At 35.7% G+C, this 21,519-nt stretch overlaps 1 protein-coding gene across 8 annotated transcripts in view; it reads right to left on the bottom strand.

The window, feature by feature from the left end:
• Positions 1-21,519, bottom strand: part of PPHLN1 (periphilin 1) — a 142,417-nt gene that overhangs the window by 21,156 nt on the left and 99,742 nt on the right. The gene's annotated exons all lie outside the window — the stretch shown is intronic.

The following is a 21,519-nucleotide window of genomic DNA, read 5'->3' as shown; positions in this document are numbered from 1 at the left end:
AGAAAGTCTTAAAAAAAAATAAACAGGTAAGATCAGCTATCTTCCTCAGGCTGAGGAAAGAACTACTGTTCTGTAAGGTACTTATGCTGTGGTTGGTGAAAAAGTGGTTTATGGTTAAAAAGGGACATGCCTGAAGTATTCTGCAGGGGAAGCTAGATCCTTTTTTTTTTTTTTCTCCCCAAGCAATTTAGTGAACCAGGTACACTGTTTCTATCATTCCATGTCTTTCATCATTAATATTCTATACTGAAAAGTTGATTTTAGGGGAAATCAGTTTTCCTACTATGAAATTTCTTCATGTCTCACACTGAAAAATTAAGTGATGGTTTCAGCACACGTGTCACTGTGTTTTTTTCCTTTTCTCTGTTTTCTGTAATATTAGGTTGGAAAATTTTTCACTTTTCTTCCAGTTATCACAGTGTTATGAATTTTCAGCTCAAGATAAAGAAGTCCTTGCTAATGCAATAGTTTTGGGAGAATTTTTAAATGTTTGCCATAGTACCTTTTTTAGTAAAGATGATGGGAGTGGGGGTTGTTAAGAGGTCACCGAACAAAAGGTGCCAGTGAAGGGGCAGGAAACACAACGGTGGGCAAGACTACATGTACTCCATGGATAGGCAGCCTCTGTAGTTTCTGCTCAGCTGTCCCTTCCTACCTTCACTCCCATGCTAAGAGAGGACTCTGACAGCTATAGTTAATTGAACAAGAGGTATTTATAAAAGATAGAATTTAAGGGGTGTTGATGATAAAGATGAATCCCAGGGTTTACTACATTATGAATCAGGTTTGTGATGTTGATATTGACAAGGAATATAGGAAGACGGATGTTGGTAAAGGTAGAGAGGAAGACACAGGGGGGAAAGAAAGGAAATTAAAAAGGAAGAGAAACTGCTCGATGGTCTTCCCTTTCCAGGCTCTAGCCCTCATTTCTGCCTTTGCCCCATGAGAAATTCTTGTCAACTTTCAATACTTTCCCTTTACTTGCTAAGGTAGTGAGTGGGTTTTGTTACTTGTAATCAAAAGGAACTTTCTCAAGATACTGAGCATAATAGCCTGCTACCTGGAACAGGTATACCTGGCCTTCTGGACTGGCGGGGGGTGGGGGTGGGGGGCCAATCTGGGTGCTGCAAAGACCTGGGCAATTACACCTGCACTGCAGTATATGAGCTCATCAGCAGTGCTTAATACTGGCAGGAATGCCAAGGTGATGGTATAAATCTATTTTCTCTTCAATGCAATTGGAAATCTATCAAAGGTGCTTCATAAGCTTTAGCCGATGTAAAGATATGCTACACTTTTCCATGGTAAGAACTAAATAACTACTAACCCTTGGAGTTTCCACTAAAAATATAGCTCTTTTTACTTCTACTGAAAAAAAAAAAATGTATCTGCTTTCAGCTCATCATATGCAAGTGTAAGAAATAGAATATTATCGATCTACTTAATCATATGTCTACAAAAGAGAGGCTTTTCAATTACATAATATATAATACCATTATGAATGCTCTTAAATTGTGTTTTTTCTTTGCAGAAGAAAGGAATTATTCATAACTAACACATATAGCACAGCCTCATTTTAAAGAGGAACTACAGTATCAGGTATATTATAAGTAGGTTGAAATTAATTAATATTTAAAATAATTATTTTACTTTTATCTTTGAAGGCATTATATACAGTGGAAAAAGTCCATAAACCCCATAACATGTGAATGACAATACATATTTTCAAGGTCTATCTGCATCTTCTAGTCTATATTTTTAATACTAAAATTTAGAGTAATATTGGCATATTATTTAAAATTCATCTTGATCTATCCACCTGACATTACAAATAAAGCTACTGATGACTTCTCAGAGAATACTGAAGTTCCTCTCAAGAATCAGAGACATACTTATGACAAAACTGTACACATGGGGCACCTGAGTGACTCAGTCAGTTGAGTGTCTGACTTCGGCTCAGGTCATGATCTCATGGATTGTGAGTTCGAGCCTCATGTCGGGTTCTGTGCTGACCGCTCAGAGCCTGGAGCCTGCTTTGGATTCTGTATCTTCCTCTCTCTCTGCCCCCCCCCCCCCCCCGCTCACCCTCCCTTTCTCTCTCTCTCTCAAGAATAAACATAAAAAAAACAAAAAACAAAAAACAAAAACAAGAACTGTACACAGAAATGAACAGCCCGTGCTAGATCATGATGTTGTCATTGTTACATCAGCTAGTTACACTGCTACTTCCATTTTATGCTCAAGATGGTGTTATTAAATTTTGGTAAATAAAGATGTAAATAAATCTGGTTCCCAATAAGGCTTTCTGAAGATAGATAAGAGAGAGAGAGAGAGAGAGAGTGAGTTAGTTTTAGGTAAGCTGGTATTACCGAATACAACTAAATATTTCTATTTATTTAAAATTCTGAGGGTAAAAATTATAATACTATAACTATGAAATTCTACTGGAATCCTAATAAACTTCACCATACATATTTTAATATGTAGTATATTTATTAAAATTTTTTTAAATGTGAGTTATTATTTTAAAAGTCTATGCTTTTAAGTTACATTTTTTTTTGGCTGGCAAAATGGCTAAGACTAGAATATATTTTAGGTAAGAATAACAGGGAAAACCAGAAATGAAATCTTTGTTTGGATTAGCAGCACTGAACATTGGATTGGTTCAGATAAAATAAGGGTCAAAAGGCTGACCACCTTACTACAAGAGTCAAAAGAAACAATAGACTGTGGTATCCCCTTTAACCTTACTTCGTGCAAGATTACCATGTGCACATGTAGATACAACATAGACAGAAATTTTTCATATAAACACATCCTGGAAAAATGCACTGAACCATTATGTATCTCCTCATGCATATTTTTAGTGTTCTATATCAATAAAAGTATAAATATAAAATATAAAAATGTGTCTTCACTCTGTGAGAGTTCAGTGTGCTTCATGTTGTAGCATTTAAAATCCAGAAATTAATATTTATAGTTAAGACTTATTTCCTGAGAACACACTAAATCATTTGTAAAAATTAATTGCTAAATTATTCTACTTTTAATATTTTTTTCTTGTTTAAATTTTAGAGAGATAAAGAGAGCGTGTGAGCCAGGGAGAAGGGCAGAGGAGAGCGAGAGGGAATCTTAACCATGCTCCACATTCACTGCGGAGCCCAATGCAGGGCTAGATCCCACAACCCTGGGATCATGACCTGAGCCAAAATCAAGAGCTGGACGCTCAACTGACAGAGCCATCCAGGGGACCCTAAATTATTCTACTTTTAAAAGCGACTATTTAAGGGCCTCTAGGTGGCTCAGTCAGTTAAATGTCTGACTTTGGCTCAGGTTATGATCTCCCAGTTCATGAGTTTAAGCCCCGCATCAGGCTGTGCTGACAGTATGGAGCCTGCTTGGGATCCTGTCTCCCTCTCTCTCTGCCCCTTCCCCGCTCACTCGCTCTCTCTCAAAAATAAACATTTAAAAAACAAATAAAAGGGACCGTTTAACATGTTTTCAGAGATACCACAGTGCTGAAATCTGACTCTTTTGTGCACCTGCTTATTTCTCGGTTTTATTTCTATAGTCACAATATTAGCATGGACTGAACCAACACAATCCTGTCATAACGCCACAGAAATTCTAATTGTTTTGCTTTTAGTCTTCTTATTCTAAATGTTCCTACTCAGAGACACCATTATCCTAAAGATGGAACCCTTCTCAGAATACTGCTCCTATGGCTCCGAAGATCTGGCCCAGTAACATTCTTCGGTAAAGTCTTAGCTACTAAATCTTCTCCTCACTCACCAAAATACCATCCACTGTACCTTTTTCAGTATTTTACCTGCCTTCCTACGCCATCTGCATTCCCTTGGTTGCTTTTCTAACTTAATTTCTTCAAAATTTTAAGACCTCTTTCACAAAGTTTTTCCAGAACAATTTTTCCAGATTTCTCTAAATATTTAAGAAATGTAGGTTTCTTTCTGTACTTACTACCTCCCCCATTACAGTGAGGGAAAATAGAATTTATTTTGCTTCCTTTGTAACTGTCTTCCATTAAATATAAGATTGGAAACAAAACAGATTATTATCTCTGATTTTTAAAAGCTTAAAATCTTATACTCTGCCCTTGGCTCAAACTTTATTTTGGCCATCCTTTCCAAGTGATCCTATTATGCACATTTTTTGAGATTAGTAAATGAATCTGTTCATAAGGGCTGTCAATAAAGATTACTCCTTGATCAAGTAAAGATCATAATTAAATTTTTAATTGATGGAGCATTAAAACAAAGGTAAAAACATAATCAAGTTCAGGGAGTGTCTGGGTGGCTCAGGCAGTTAGTGTCCAACTTCGGCTCAGGTCATGATCTCACAGTTGATGAGTTTCCAGCTCCATGTCAGCCTCTGTGCTGACAGTGCAGAGCCTGCTGGGGATTCTCTCTCTCTGTGCCCTTCCCCTACTTGTGCATGCTCGCTCTCTCTCAAAATAAAATGTTCTGAAATCAAGTAGGGAAGAAAGTTTACATTATAAAGTCATTTTAAAATAATGAAAAGCCTAAAAGAATATCTTGAAAGATAACATAATGACTTCTAAATATACACAGAGTCACCTCAACTTTTAAAGTATTTAAAATGAAAATGTCTTGGCTCAGGATTGTTTTTTGACCAGTAAGACTTCCTTGTATAAGGATGTTTTTGCTGTAGGTTGTATACAGTGATTGCCAATCCAATACACAGACCATATTTTGTTTAAAATACCTAATTCCTGTCACACGAATTGACAGCATTCTATTACTTTGGGAGCCCCAATTCTAGCCAAATCATCTAAAATTTGGTCTAAAGCTATTTTTCTCCTACTTGACAATCATACTGTTAAGAAGAGAACAAAATTTAATTAGAAATACCCTGCTTCACTGTACATTTATACAGTTTTCACTACTAAAACTAAACACCAAAGGAGAAAAGACGTTTTTTAAAAAGACTTATACAGGGGCACCTGGGTGGCTCAGTTAAGTGTCTGACTTCAGCTCTGGTCATGACCTCAGGGTTCCTGAGTTTGAGCCCCACATCATGCTCTCTGCTGTCAGTGCAGAGCAGGCTTCAGATTCTCTGTCCCTCTCTCGGCTCCTCCCCTGCTCATTTGTTCTCTCTCTCAAAAATAAACATTTAAAAAGACTATCATAGACAGGTTTCAAAATGCCTAAGAACATATATGTTTTGTTTTATGCAGAAAACAAAACCAAACAACACTTACATACACACATAAAACAAATCCAAAACCTAAAACAAAACTTGTCCAGAAATGGTATCATTCAGGGTGACGCACTTATTTAAGAAGTCAAAGAGATTGCATATTACGAAAATAAAGCAATAATTAAAATGTGAACATATTACATGTAAAACAAAAGTTTCCAGTTCTGCCTGTCTCCATTGTGTAGGTGTGACAGGAAAGCTCTAAAATTTTTCCTCAAACACTGAATCATCTCCAGTGGGTCAAGCCAATGTTTATCCCATATAGCTCAATAGTGTAGCAGCTGCATTCTGTCTTTTCCTTTTAATGGCACTTAAGTTATTTCAGGTTTAGAGACAAAAGAAGCCACATTAAATTAGAACGAAAACATAACTTTAAAAGTCAAATTTTGACTGTAACATATTTCCCATATTTCTGTTAATATACACACACCACACACACACACACACACACACACACACACACCCTTCTCCTCACATACTGAATACTCTCAACTATCCATATGGAAATCAGATTAAACTATGTTTTCTTAGCCTTTCTGTCACCATATGTGGATAATTACACAGTGAAAACTTCAAACTCAAATCCTCAGCACAGTAAGAATCAACTTATGACCATGAGGAATGAGCCATTCATATCTACAACTATGCCTAAACGGAAAGGAGAAAATGTAAAAAATTACTGTAGGTATAATTTCTTATCATTTTCTTTCTACAAAAGAAGTAATTTCTCATTCATACTGAACAACATAGATGTAATTTAAATACAATCAATCCTCAAAACGAAACACAAAAAATCAGCATTCAGCCCTTTAAAAAAATCCCCATAGATGCAACTCCAAAGAAAGGTAGGCTCAAAAGCATTTTAAATGTCCAATTTTATTTTGTCTTATTTTTAAAAATATAATGTATGGAAGGATTAAAATCACTAATGAGGTGGGAAAAGTATATGGTAGAGTGATGGAGATCACAGATTTTATGTTCATGGAGCTCCTAGGTTTGCCTTGTTGAGTGACCCTAGGCACTTAATTCTGTAAGCTCCAGTTGCCTTATTTGTAATGTGGGGATTGTAATAGTAACTTAGTTCACAGGGCTTTTGTGAGAATCAAGTGACAGATCAAACAAAGTACTTAATACTGAGAAACCATTCACTCAACAATCATTTGAGAACCTAGTATGTGTAGGCTTTGCACAAGTGGCGAACAAAAACACATACAGTTCCTATCTTTAAGAAGCTTTCTTCTTGGCAGGAAAGACATATAATAAAATGAAAACACATAAACATGTATAATTGTGGTGTTATAAAGAAAATAAAGTAGGTTCAGTGATGGAGGAACTACTTTGGTCACGTGGATATAGAAATGTTTTCATGAAGGGACAACATTTAAGCAGAGCCCTGAAAAATGAGAAGAGACCAGTGAGATCATTCCAGGAAGAAGTAACACCATCAACAAAGGCCACCAAGAAGAGAAGAAAGTGTGTTTTATCGAGAGGTCAATGTGAGTGCAGCCCTTATGAAATAAATTTGGAGGGAGAGGTAGTAGACAGAACTAGCAGATCTCTAGAACCAAGGTAAAGACTTTGGATTTTTATTCTAAATATAATAGAAGCTGCTGGAGTATTTCAAGCGGAGAATCAATTATATTTAACAGGTTTGGAAGTTAGGAAATAACTACAGAAACATTCAATTTGGCTTGGAAGATGGAGAGTCAAAGTATTCTGGAGCACAGCAACTCAACTTTGTTTAAAAATACTATTGTTTGTTCCTTTTGGTTGGAAAATTCTAAAATTTATTAGCCATTTCCTGCCTTAGTTAAAAAAAAAAATCTCAAAAACATTAAAACCCAGAGTGTTTTATCTCCCCTTTTAAAAATGCATCATGATCAACAGCTATGCTGAGTTATAGATGTAATTTTAATTTTTATTACTTGCCTCCTTAATTGTGAAGTGCACAATATGTAGCTGCTCAAAAACCTGGGTAACAGAACTGGTCAAATTTCTTGGTATATAAACAGTTGAATTACAGACAAAGAGACCAAGTCTGTGTCATTTTTGTTTGTTTGTTTTCAATAATATCACTTTTACCATTTTACTGGTGAGTGTGTGTTTTTTTTTTTTTTTTTTTTTTTAATTTAGCAACATTAAAGGTGTTCTTTCTTGGTCAACTGTGGATGAACAATCTGGTGTGCCTTTTCTACTCTTACTCAAAGGATGCTGTGAATTGTTGGAGAAAGTCCAAAACTGCAATTATTTGATCTACTCCTGAATCTCTCTTGTTGACTTCCATATCAACATACACCATATGAGGTATCTAAGTCCTTTCCAAGCCTAATTCAGGAACTCCAACTGCTGATAGGACCCTCCCCTCCCTATCCCATTTCCCCTCACTCTTAGCAAAACTGCCTCTCCTCAACTTATCTCCTCTGCACCTTAAAAATGGCTGCCACTTATTCTCCTTTGCCCTAGTCACAGAAAAAGGTTTCTCTAAAATTTCAAAGTCAGTCCCTCTGTCTATGCTATTGATGGTCACACCTGCTTCATCCATTATTCCATCCATGTGTTCTATCTTCAGTCTCTCTCATATTACCCTTACCCTTTCACAAGTGTTCAAAAGTTAAAAAAAAAAAAGTGAGTTTTATTCATTCACCCGCCACACAAGTCTCATGCACTTGTTCTCCATTTCTGACTCTACCAATCTAATCCAGGCTCTCATATCTCACCTGAAGAACAGCCAAACATTTCTGTACAACCAGTACAACCAGTATTTTTAAAATATCCTGATCCTGATTCTCACATATTTGAAATTCATCCATCAACTGTACTTCCAATCAACAGAATTCAAACTATTTTCTTTTGGCATTTAAATTTGTCAACAACCTGGCTCCAATTCAGCTATCCTCAGAAAACTATCCTGGGTTTGCCATCTACCACCTTTCTTCTACCAAAACCTTTCTGTAAAATACAGTCTATAATCAGACCCTTTCCCACACTACCTTAATTGCTCATCTCCTACTGTGTGCTTTTAACTTGTGGGGTCTGTAGTAACTCTGAGTGTTTACTACCAGAACTGAACTACAGTTGAGGAGCCTGGGTGACTAAGTTGGCTAAGCACCAGACTATTGATTTCAGCTCAGGTCATGATCTCCTGGTTCATGAGTTCAAGCCCCACATCGGGCTCTGCCCTGACAAGATTCTGCTTGGGATTCTCTGTCTCCCTTTCTCTCTGCCCCTCCCCTGCTCATGCTCCTCTCTCTCTCTCTCTCTCTCTCTCTCTCAAAATAAACAAACATTTAAAAAGGGGGGGAGGGAGCCTGGGTGGCTCAGTCCGTTAAGCGTCCAACTTTAGCTCAGGTCATGATCTCACGGTTCGTGGGTTTGAGCCCCATGTCGGGCTCTGTGCTGACAGCTCAGAGCCTGGAGCCTGCTTTGGATTCTGTGTCTCCCTCTCTCTCTGCCCCTCCCCAACTAGCACTCTGTCTGTCTCTGTCTCTCAAAAAATAAAACGATAAAAAAAATTAAAATAAAAAAAAAAGAACAACTACAGTACACCAGTGGTGTTGAAACAGTCTTTCCTTCCTGATTTGCATCCCTTATAATAAAACTGTAATTATGAGTATAGCACTTTTCTGAGTTCTATCAGTTGTTCTAGCATATTATCAGAACTAAAGGGGTCATGAGAAACCCAAAACTTGTAGCCAGTCAGTCAGAAATGCAGGTGGCCTGGGGAACCCCAAAATGCAGCTGGCTTCTGAAGCAAGGGCAGTCAGTATTGTTGGGAACCATACCCTTTTAACTTGTGGGGTCTGCACTAATTCTGGGTGGTTAGTGACAGAACTGAATTGCAGTACACCAGAATGCTTCTTTCCAAAGCTTTTCTATCAAATCAATACAAAGTTTCTGAGCCTATTATTCAAGACTATTCAAGATCCTTCTAATGTACCACAGTAAATACAATTCTGTCAATATCAACTCTACAAAGTCATACCAATAAATGCTGTGGCTTAAGAGTAGGATGGAGAAAAGAAGGGTATGGCAGAAGAGATTAAAAACACCTGTATAAGATATGGTTTTACTACAACTAAACTACTCGTAATTGGTGATTATTCCTTACAGTTCCCTATTTTCCATCTTATGTCATTCACCTCTGTCTAGAATCTTTTACCTCCTATCTCTACCTATGAGACTCCTACCTGAATTTTAAGAAGTCAAGCAAGTGTCACTTCCAAAATTAAGCCTCTTTGGTTCTCCTAACGTTATGAAACTTATTATTATTTTTTAAAATCTCAGTTTCAAGGCAAATAAGCATAACAGAAAGCAGCAAGTAAGGAAGAGTCACATTTCTACCATTTCTGGTATAAGCTTGAACAAGTCACTTAAGCTTTTTAAACAGGTAAAATGAAGATAGGAAAAACAACATACTATTTCCCTAAAAAACTCTCCTGCCTCAAAAAACTTAGAACCACATTCTTTTAAAAGCACAGCTAAGCTCTTAAAGTAACTAAGAGTAATTGTCAGCAATTGTAAAAGAAGAAGAAACAAGAAACCAGAGCGATAAGCTAATATCATGGGCTAAGACTACCCCAAAGAGCTAGGAACTCAGAGCCCGGTCAGAAATGAGACACATGATCTCTGGCCCAATCGAAACAAAGTTGGATCTCAGTCCTCTGCATAAAGCTAGGATCTTTGTGACAGAATGAACTAGAAAAACAAACAAACAAAAATCACCAATCAGTAAAAGAAAAAGACAGGAAAACTTCTCTTCCTTGATCTAGCATCTTGTGGCAAGGAGATGCAGAATATTCATAAACTTAGGTCTACCTTCACGTGCATCTGAAATTCTAAATATGAACTCACAACTCTAAAATACAAACTATACGAGGAAACATGTTACCATGAGCAAGAGTCCGCAGAAACAGCAGATGCATTAAAGTTCTGAGACTTCAGGTATTAAAATTACAGAAAATAAGATGTGAAAGAAATAAGAATGAATGAAAACATGAACAATAAAGTCTAATTCTAGGCAGATTTCCAAAGAAAACTAAATTTAACTTCTGGGAATGGAAAATATAATTAAAATTAAGAACTCAACGAATGGGTTAAACAGCAAATTATAGAAAACTGATGACTTAGAGAGTCCTGAACAAAATACCTACAATTTCAGATGAAAAATAAAAAATAAAAAAAATAAAAGTAGAAAGTTTAAGAGAAATGAAAGATAGGATGAAAAATCTAGCTACATCCAACTGGAGTATAAAAACAGAATAGAGGATACCCAAAATCCAAAGAGATAACTTTATAATTTTTTAGCTCTAATGAAAAACGCAAATTCTCAGATACAGGAAACATAAATTATATTAACCAGAATAAATTTTAAAACAATCCATACCGTAACATATTATAGTAAAACTACACATCAAAAAGTAAATTTTAAAATAAAAATAATCTCTTCTCCTTACCCCTTCACGTACTGTCTTAAAGATCCAATTTTTTACATCAATAATATTTTGTATAATCTTCTCAATATATATTTTAATCATATGCAGTAAACTTATGACAAATCATCTCAATCTGGTGGATTCTGAAAAGTATTAACATCTGGCTGTGTTTCTGCAACTAAATGAATAAAGATGATTTTCCTTCTTCCTTTACTTCCTCCCAATTCCCTGAAGGGAAAGTTTCTTAAAACATATATTCTATTATTTACCTTCAAGCTAAAATAGCAGAGCTAAACTACATGGGACTCAGGGTGCTTTAAGGACTCCTTCTAATTCTGTTCATTCAACATTTACTGTGAGCCTACTGTAGGCAAAGAACTCCAGATGATACACAGATGATTAGGCAAATTTCTTTTCAGCCTATAAAAGGTAACTAGTATTGTAGTTGAACATATGCTAGCTACGAGTAGGAGGAAAAGATGTTAACTTTTGGCTGTGCAACTTTCCTGGGCAAACAACTTGGCTGTGCAATTGATGAAGTCAGTGAATAAAAATAATTTCTTTGTATATATAAAACAAAGTCTTGAAAAGTAAACATGCTGCAAACAAACTACCCTCCCTTAACACCAGGCTTCCACTAAAAAGTCCATTTAATATATTTTTTTTTATTCCTTTGCTTTACATGAGGCCATGATCTATTTTTACAATCAAGATCAAGAATGTACTATGTTAGAAACATGGAATGGAAAAATATTTTTAGATAAGAGAAAGCCTATACTGCTTTTCTTTACTGCATTTTACTGCATTTACTTTTCCTATACTGCATTTCTTTAAGTTTGGTCCCAAGGGTACCACGAATTTTTACTAAAATAGCTTATGATTAAATATTTAAATGGAATAAATGAGTACTACTTAAAATCTTTAGATTACAAAATCTTTATTAAGACCTGATTTGATGTGTAACTTTTAGATAACAGATATAAAAAAGGATAGAGAAATGCATGTAGTACAACTGTTGCTGAAATAAGCATATGAGATTTTTCTTCTTGGTTCTCCTCAGTGTCAATGAAGGATGCTAATAATAGAATAAAATTTCAGGGCAGAACAATGCAAACCATAATTAGAAATCAATGCAATATAAACCATCAAAGCTTCTGGGAAAGAATTATAATTGAATACTTCTCAAAAGTATTATAATTATACTTCTCAAAAGAATTATAATGATACTTCTCAAAAGAAGCATGTATATGTATGTGTGTGTGTGTGTGTGTGTGTGTGTGTGTGCGCACCAATGTATGTATGTATATATGTAAGTATTCCTAAATAAGCTGATGAGGCTGGTAAAAATAATCTTCAAAGTCAAAAATATCCTAAAGATAGAAATAAGTACCATAATTTGACACGGTCTATGTATAGCAGAAGACAATGGAGTGCATATGTTTAGGAAAAGGTTCTGGAAATTTTTGATACAAAGAAGTGGCTTAATGGGGGAAAGGTATACTAGGATATTTGCTGAGAAGGAATTTTTATAACTTTGTAAACTGATTCACATACCATAAATGAGCATTTCTTTTTTTTTTTTTTAATTTTTTTTTTCAACGTTTATTTATTTTTGGGACAGAGAGAGACAGAGCATGAATGGGGGAGGGGCAGAGAGAGAGACGGAGACACAGAATCGGAAACAGGCTTCAGGCTCTGAGCCATCAGTCCAGAGCCTGACACGGGGCTCGAACTCACGGACCGCGAGATCGTGACCTGGCTGACGTCGGACGCTTAACCGACTGCGCCACCCAGGCGCCCCATAAATGAGCATTTCAAAGTTACCCTAAAATACTTCCCATCAATCTAACATGGGGATTATATGGATAAAATAATAAATAAGAGGCAAAAGCCTTACCCCAAATATAAGATCGGTATTTATATGTTTTAAAGGCTTTTTCCCAAGCAAAATAATCTTCAAAAGATATATGGACAAAAATCAAGTCCTACTAGCCTAGCACTAACATAAATACTACCACCCTAGGTAAATGGAAATGACAAGATAACATCACAGTATTACCATCCTACTCATCTCAGTTATTCAGTATCTACTTTTATTTACCTTTCACTTCTAGTAAGAGAGAATCACTAGATGCAACTGACATGAAGAGTCATTTTTTTCCTTCTTGGTTTTAATGACATTAATTATACATTAATTATAATTCTATAAATATAAATTATAGAATTTATATTCTATAATATAGAAACAGATTATTTTCAGTGTAACCTATAAAATATGTGGTTCAAGTTTGGGCCCAATTTTCCTTTTTTTTTTTTTTTTTTTAAGTTTATTTTGTGAGAGAGAGCGAACGCATGAGAGGGAGTAAGCATGGGAGGGGCAGAGAGAGATGGGGAGAGAGAGGGAGAGAGAATCCCAAGCAGGCTCTGTACTGTCAGCATGGAGCCCGATGCAGGGCTCACAAACTGTAAGATCATGACCTGAGATGAAACCAAGAGTCAGATGCTTAACGGAGTAAGCCACCCAGGTGCCCTGGGGTCTTAGTTTTCTAAGTTGGGGTTCCAGGCTAACCTACAAAAACCTTGTAAGCACGTAAGCACACATGAAGACTTAATACTTTTCATCAACCATGAAAAACAGCACAAAACAGTAACAGCAGCAATTTTGATTATGGACAATGTCCTAGTCAACTTAAATGCATATTCCCATTTAATTCTTTAAAAAAAAAAAAAACACATTTTTTAAATGTTTATTTATTTTTGAGAGATAGAGCAAGCAGGATAGGGGCAGAGAGACAGGGAGACAGAGGATCTGAAGTGGGTTCTGTGCTGACAGCAAGGAGCCCAATGTGGGGCTTGAACTCACTAACTGTGATATCATGACCTGAGCTGAAGTCAGATGCTCAACCGAGCCACCCAGGCACCCCATAACTCTAACAGTATTATGAAGCGGATAATAGCACCATTCCCCTTACAGCAGTGAGCAAAGCAAGGCCCAGCAAAGTGAAATGACTTTCCCAAAGATACATAGTTAAGTGGCTGAACTGGAATTCAAGCCAAATCCCCTAATTCCAAAATCCCTACCATATTTATTCTAATTACTAAAATAATGCAGCAGTATTGTAGCAATTCTACATAAATCCTTCTATAAAATTCCATAGTGATGACACACTAGAATCTATTCAGTCATCATTCTTGGGTAGAAGAAAATGATCCTTGATGGAAGGTGGAGACATAAGCAGCAATGAAAATTTTAAAAAGGGGAAATATTAAATAAACCTAAATTAATATTAACTGCCAAGAATACTGTTATTATCTTGTAGAGTTTTAAATATATATGGAAGTAAAACACACCAGTCATATATCAATCAAGAGGAAAGTTCAATAGAGTTAAAATGCTCTAAAGTGCCTACATTGATCATCAAGCAGTTCATAAAAGTACTAGTGGATTAGACTTCCCTAAGTCAGGAATGCATGGTGTAAAGCAATATATAACTAACAAGAAAGTGTTGTATATGGAAATGAATGATAATTTTCTAAATCCCAAAGAAGGAAACAAGGAGAGAAAAAGGACTATGGAATAGGAAGAATAAACATAGATATATCAGTAACTACATTAAATATAAATGGACCAGATGATCGAAGTAAAGCCTTATTTTATCAAAATGTATGAAACAACAAACTCAACTATATGCTGCTTACAACAAAATACCTTACTTAAATACAAGAATATAGAACAGCTAAAAGAAAGGTGACAAAAAAAGGTATCATGGAAAAACTAACTTAGATAAATATGAGGCAGTATTAGAGATTAAAAGAACTACTTACTTCAGAAAGATATAAAATAATTGTAAATTCATATGCACTTTACATCACAGCCTCAATATATAAAAGGAATAAAAACATTTAAAAGAGATTCACGAAACCACGAACATTTGAAAGTTTTAATAGAACTTTTTCAGAAATATAAGACAAGCAAACAAATCAATAAGGATATGGAGGATTTAATACAATAAATTTTACTTAATTGTTATACTAATAAAATAATGGCCTCAACAAATACAAAATACATCTTCTTTTCAAGTATATAGAATACTTTGAAAAACTGACTATGTGTTGTCCTACAATGTAAGTCTCAACAAATTTCACAGGACTCAAATCCTAAAGAGTATGTTTTCTACTACAGGGGTTTTGAATTAGAAAAAAAAAAAAACAATTTTTTTTTAACTATGAAATCCCCTATGTTTGAAAACTTCAAAATATTCTATGTAGCTCTAAGATGAAATCCCCCCCCCACCAAATATTCTAAACTGAATGACAATAAAAATAACATCAACATTTGGAAGATTCAACTAAAGCCCTATAGAGTAGGAACTTATGGGTTAAAAGAAAAGCTACAAATCAATCAGTACCTAGCTCGAGTTTTTTTCAAAAAAGTAGAAGGAAAGAAAATAATAAAGGCAGAATTCAATGAAATATAAAATACAAAAGAAAGAAATTAATAAAGCCAAAAGTTGGTTCTTTGGAAAAGACCACCAGTAAGACTGCTAACTTTAGGTAATACTGATCATGGGAGATATGACAGCCAACTCCCAAGAAAGCCCACAGTGATTCCCATCTCCTGGTATTTTCATCTTCGTGTAATACCTTCCCCTATTGAGTGTTGGCTGGGCTTAGTAACAACTTCTAACGAACAGATCAAGGTAGAAGTACCAGGCAGTATGTGATTTGAAGAATAGACCAAAAAAGGCAGCAAAGCATCATTCCTTTTCTCTGACTCTTGGGTCTCTAGTGCTAGGAAGGTAACATCTTGTAGAGGTCCACATGGTGAGGAACTGAAACTCGTACCAACAGCCACATGAGTGAGCTTGGAAGTAAATCTTCCAACTCCAGTCACGTCTTCAGAGACTACTACAGTCTTCTGATAGCCCTCATTATCAGCTGGACAGCAACTTGAGAGATCCTGAGCCAGGATCTCAACAGGCCTTGTTTATTTATTGTATCTGAGAACTTGAGAAAGTGATTCTAAGATTCCTACAGAAGTTCACAGCTCCAAGTACAGGTACTCTTGAAAAAGAACAGGGTAGGATGACTTGTTTTACTGGATAAAAAGGCTTATTATAAAGCTATGATAACAAAGACAGTGTGATATTACTGCAAAGATCAAGAGACCAATGACATAGAGTCCAGAAAGATTCACATATATATGGACACTTGATTACACAGGTGACAATGCAGAACAGTAAGGATTGGTCTTGTAAAAATGAACTGAGAGTATCAACTGACTTTAACTTGTGCTGGTATCAGTAAATAAATGTATAAAAATGACAAGCTTATTTTAGTATACAATACCTGAGTTAAACAACAGTTAAGAGAAGACATGGGGCGCCTGGGTGGCGCAGTTGGTTAAGCGTCCGACTTCAGCCAGGTCACGATCTCGCGGTCCGTGAGTTCGAGCCCCGCGTCAGGCTCTGGGCTGATGGCTCAGAGCCTGGAGCCTGTTTCCGATTCTGTGTCTCCCTCTCTCTCTGCCCCTCCCCCGTTCATGCTCTGTCTCTCTCTGTCCCCAAAATAAATAAACGTTGAAAAAAAAAAATTTAAAAAAAAAAAAGAGAAGACAGATGTTATAGGAGGGATCATCTTTTAAAAATGAAAAATGACAGGTGAAGGAAAACTATGAGAGCAATTTGTTTCAGAAATGGGGAGGGAGAGCAGGGAATTCTAAAGAGAGGGAAATATTAACCTTTTTATGGCAATTCCTATATCTAGAAAAACAGATTAGAACCAGTGAAATAAAAAAAAAAAACCAAGCCAAATAGTGGAGCCCCTGGGTGGCTCAGTCGCGTAAGTGTCCAACTCTTGATTTTGGCTCAGGTCATGATCACACTGTCCCTGGGTTTGAGCCCTGCATCTGTCAGCACAGAGCCTGCTTGGGATTCTCTCTCTGTCCCCATATCCCCTGCTCAGAATAAACTTAAAAAAAAAATAAATAAGTAAATAGGAAAAAGAAAAAAAGAAAAAAAAAAAAAAAGACATAAGGTCTAAGAGCCCAAATCCCAGCAATGATGAAAAAACAGTCTCTAATCTTAGAGTTAAACTTATATAGATTTGCTATAAATTATTCCTAAGAAATAATTTGAAAGTAGTCAATATTCCAAAGCTACACAGAAACAGGCAATGTACTTCTTAACACTACCATAACCATTGTACAGTGATTTTCAATATACAAGGGGCTTCAACATACAGTGCTGTTGGTTCTGTGGAAGAACATGTAATTAATCCCATTTAACAAATAAGGAAGAGGGCTCTGAGAAGTTAAAACACAAAGTGGAAACATCCAGTACTTACTATGCTATAATACTTACAAACGTCCTTAATAAGTACTCAGAGACTAAATAAAATTGTCAACTTACAAAAGAGGAAGTGAAAGCAAGACTAAAAAGTCTAGACTACATTAAAAATAAGAAAATTTGGAACCACTAGAGAAAAATCCTTACCTAATACTTGTTGATAGTGGAGGAGGAGGAGAGGTGAGAGAATGAAGCTTGTGCTCACACTTATGTCATGGGGAACACCTATATTGGAACTACTTTATAACTGGGTACTTTTTAAGTGATGACATTCCCAGGGACAAGGACCAAGATGGCCTCATCTCTTTTGATACTTGTAACACACTAAATATGGTTCTTACAAAGCTTGGTATCTGTACTGCCCAAATTTTATATTTTTTTATGAAAATAATATCTTAACAGAGTTAACAATCTTCATATTTACAGGTTTATATCAGGTATAAAATAACGAAATTACTTTTTTTTTTAATGTTTATTCATTTTTGAGAGACAGTGAAAGCCAGAACATGAAGGGGGTAGGGGTGGAGAGAGAAAGAGACACAGAATCTGAAGCAGGCTCCAGGCTCTGAGCTGTCAGCGCAGAGCCCTACACAGGGCTTGAACTCACGGACCGCGAGATCATGACCTGAGCCAAAGTCAGACGCTCAACCAACTGAGCCACCCAGTTGCCCCAGTAACTTACTTTTAAATGTAAAAGCTGATATGCTTGGTTTTAACATTTCAACTATGATACAAATCACCTTAAGAGATAACTTTTAGATGAGACTCTTAAAATACTTATAAAAATAAACATACTTTAGCAAAAAGTTTCTGTAGTAAGAGTATGACCATATTTTGACAAGTAATTTTCAAAAACCTTGAAATTTGGCCAAAATAAAGGATTTATCTTTAATGTATTTGAGACTAAGAAATTTTTCAAGGGTAAATCTTATGTGAGTGTATTTTACTAAATCTATATATGTAAAGTCTGAACAAGTGGTTGGTAATAATGGATTGTTAAATACAGTAGGGTAGACTTGATGTCTAGACAAGATAGTGGTGAGAGCTGCACTTTTAAGAAGTTCGTTACTTGCTCTGATAAAAACGGAAAACAAAGAATGTTTCTATTATGTAAGGTTAGCATGAAATGCTTAGATCACGCACATACAACAATAGAGCTGCCACTGCTTTGAAAACAATTTCATTTTAATCCACTATGTGTTAAAAGCGGATTTTTACCATGTCCCTAACTCTAGTTAACATTTCAGGAAGATGGCACATTTGATTAATCTTCTACCCATTTTACTTTAAAACTAAAACCAAAATATCCTTTATATACTGAGAGAGAAGGAACAAGAGCTAGTGATAGTGCTGAGAATCACCAGGCTGTATAGACAGTGACTGAAACTAGACACTGTAAAAAAAAAAAAAAGAGCCACAGATTGAACACTGATTAAATGTGACATCTTATTTACTGAAGAAAACATTTTCTGCACAATTCATTAGCTCAATAAACAGTAATTACTAACTGATGCATAGCAATGGTGTATCTGGGTTAAAAAAAAAACAAAACATTTTAATATAAGAGGCTAAAAAAAACCCCAAAATACCTAAAAATTTTATACTTAATCTGAAATTAGCTACACATAACAGTGAATACAGAAGCAGTAATACTTAACTTTGAGTTTTTAATGATTTAGATTAAGAAGGGACCTAAGGTTATCTAGTATAACTTCTTTATTTTGAGGAAAAAGTGAAGAAAAGCTAGTAGTAAGCAGTCCATACGGTCACAAAAAAAGGTTAACACATAGAATTCAAATTAAAGTAAAAATTATGTATTAGGTAGATTGATCTAGACTTACAGTAAAACCTTATTAACCTATAAGCCTAATGACCTAGAGGGGAAACAAAATGATTTCTGAATTAGTTTGATCTTTTTTAACTAAATGGAGTAAGGAAATGACATCTACAATTAAACTATAAATTATCAGATATATAATCTACCCATCTTTCAACAGAGATACTTATTCCAAGGTAGAAATATCAGCATTTTCATAAAACAACATCAGGATAGTGTTAGGATAGATAGGTTTCCGAAACAAAGAGGTTTTAAAAATGAATTTGCCTTCATGGCACTTAAAAAATTTTTTTAGTTATTATTCACCAAATAAGACAAAAGAAGAAATAGACTTTTCCCCCTACAAATTATAATTTTCTGTGATTTAAGAAATACCATAAATGATGCATTTAAAGAATACTTTTAAGCACATCACTACAACTATATTGGTTTAGATTCTATAAATTGCATCTACAAATAATTTTTTAAGTTTACTTATTTATTTTGAGAGAGAAAGCACATGAGTGGGAGGAGCAGAGAGGGAAAGAGAATCCCAAGCAAGCTCTACTAATACATTTTTTTTTGTAATTTGTTTAATCTTTATTTTTGAGACAGAAAGAGAGAGAGAGAGAGAGAGAGAGAGCGCACGCGCGCGCACAAGCGAGCAGGGGACGAACAAAGAGAGAGGGAGACACAGAATCCAAAGCAGGCTCCAGGCTCTGAGCTGTCAGCACAGAGCCCAATGTGGGGATCGAACTCACGAACCGTGAGATCATGACCTGAGTTGAAGTTGGACACTTAATCGACTGAACCACCCAGGCGTCCCTCTACTAATAAGATTTTTAAGACAGGTTGACAATGATTGGTATAAGCAAGAAATGAAGCTCTCTGTAATCTCATGTATTCCAGTCATTCTTGGCCTGCTGTGAGAATCATGAGAAGTGTTTTGAAACATACAGATTTCATAACACAGGGACTCAGGAATTTATTAACAGACACTGTGGTGATCTCTTATGCAGACATTAAAACCTACACAGCACTTCACAAGACACAAACCTAAGCATTTGATACCCATCACTAAACTAACTCCTCTCCAAAACTGCTCATTTTAAATGTAATACTTGTATATTTTAAAAATACATAGACACTTTATTTTTTTTTTAAACGTTTATTTATTTTTGAGACAGAGAGAGACAGAGCATGAATGGGGGAGGGTCACAGAGAGAAGGAGACACAGAATCTGAAACAGGCTCCAGGCTCTGAGCTGTCAGCACAGAGCCCAACGCGGGGCTCGAACTCACAGACTGTAAGATCATGACCTGAGCCGAAGTCGGACGCTTAACCGACCAAGCCACCTAGGCGCCCCTACATACACACTTTAAAAAAGGTAGAGAAGGGGCGCCTGGGTGGCGCAGTCGGTTAAGCGTCCGACTTCAGCCAGGTCACGATCTCGCGGTCTGTGAGTTCGAGCCCCGCGTCAGGCTCTGGGCTGATGGCTCAGAGCCTGGAGCCTGTTTCTGATTCTGTGTCTCCCTCTCTCTCTGCCCCTCCCCCGTTCATGCTCTGTCTCTCTCTGTCCCAAAAATAAAAAAAAAATAAAAAAAAAAAAATTTAAAAAAAAAAAAAAAAAAAAAAAAAGGTAGAGAAATCAGAGGAACTGTACTTTAAAACATGGTTCACAAGTGATTATAAATATCTAGTAATAGGGGACTAGTTATAAACACTGATACAGAATGGATATACTAAACAGGGTGCATGGTAAACTACCACTTGTACTTAAAGGAATAATATGGACACAAGTACAAATTTTTATTTCTACTCATCAGGATCAACTATGATCCAGATATATGTGTGTATATACATACACAGTATGTGTACATACATGGTATGCACACACAAATACTACATATAAACTGCGTATACACATACCTATGTATGTTACATAGTGTCATCTATATGCTGGGGAAAGAAACTGGGTAGCTAAGAATTATGAAGAAAGAAACTTCTTTCTCACTGCATAATCTCTTGTATTCTTTGAAATTTATGCTTGTATATGTTACTACTTGAAGTATAGCCTTGATGGGCTGAGGGGTATTTACCATAAATCAAATCAAATTACATGATTTTGAGCTTTTAGTTCCTAACTAAATCCTTATTACTATCAGTGTATCAACTGTTCTGAAAAAGAAAAACTTTCATAAATATTTGTCACAGGTGATATTTACACTGTTTTAACTGTCAAAATTCATCCAACCGAATATTTAGGATCTATGCATTTTATTGCATGTTAATTATACCTCAATTAAAAAATACATAAGATAAAACTTTAGTTTATATAAAATTAAGGTGGTTATGGTTCTCAACCTTTTAGCACATTAGAAAACTATAGAAGAACTTAAGAAAAAATAATCACCTCCTTCTAATTCCTTGTTACTCCAAATATGGTCCACAGACTAGAACAATCAGCATCACCAAGCAGCACGTTAGAAATTCCAATCTCAAGCCTGATCCCAGATTCACAGTCAGAAAATGTGCTTTAACAAGATCCCCAAATGATTTCTGTGCATGTTAAAGCTTGAGAAACTCTGATAACCTAATTACCAAAATATTTATGGTAGAAATCCAAGAAGCTCTACTTTTAAGGAGCCCCCCAGATGTACAACAAAGGTAGAGAGTCACAATATAA

The sequence above is a fragment of the Felis catus genome, chromosome B4, assembly GCF_018350175.1.
Source record: "Felis catus isolate Fca126 chromosome B4, F.catus_Fca126_mat1.0, whole genome shotgun sequence".
Taxonomy (NCBI): Eukaryota; Metazoa; Chordata; class Mammalia; order Carnivora; family Felidae; genus Felis; species Felis catus.
Note: the sequence above shows the minus strand (reverse complement) of the source record. Positions and strands in the feature narration are given on the sequence as shown.